The sequence below is a fragment of the Phalaenopsis equestris genome, unplaced genomic scaffold (genome assembly GCF_001263595.1).
Source record: "Phalaenopsis equestris unplaced genomic scaffold, ASM126359v1 Scaffold000560, whole genome shotgun sequence".
NCBI classification, from domain to species: Eukaryota; Viridiplantae; Streptophyta; class Magnoliopsida; order Asparagales; family Orchidaceae; genus Phalaenopsis; species Phalaenopsis equestris.
In genome coordinates, this window is record NW_018165000.1 from 107,305 (window position 1) to 107,664 (window position 360).

Genomic DNA, 360 nt, shown 5'->3' on the forward strand with positions numbered 1-360 from the left:
CCACTAGTTCCTAGTTCCCTAACAGATTGCTTTCTGGGGTTAGAAAATATTATGAATTCATGGAGAAGGAACGAAAAGGATGAAGACTTCAAAAGCTTTCAAAATGTTATTACACCGAGAGTTAGAACAAGCCGAGTGTTGAGGCAAGCTGCAACATATTATACCTGGAAACTCTACTCTATGTTTGAGGAAGAGTTACTTCACGGGTTATGTGGATTGACAGCCAATTCCTCAGTTGAGAGTCCATGTGAATTCTATGTTAGAGTTTTGGATAATCAGGACACAAGTAGAGCCTGGCTTGTTACATTTGATAGGCTTAATTGCGACATCACCTGCAGTTGCAAGAAATTCGAAATGACA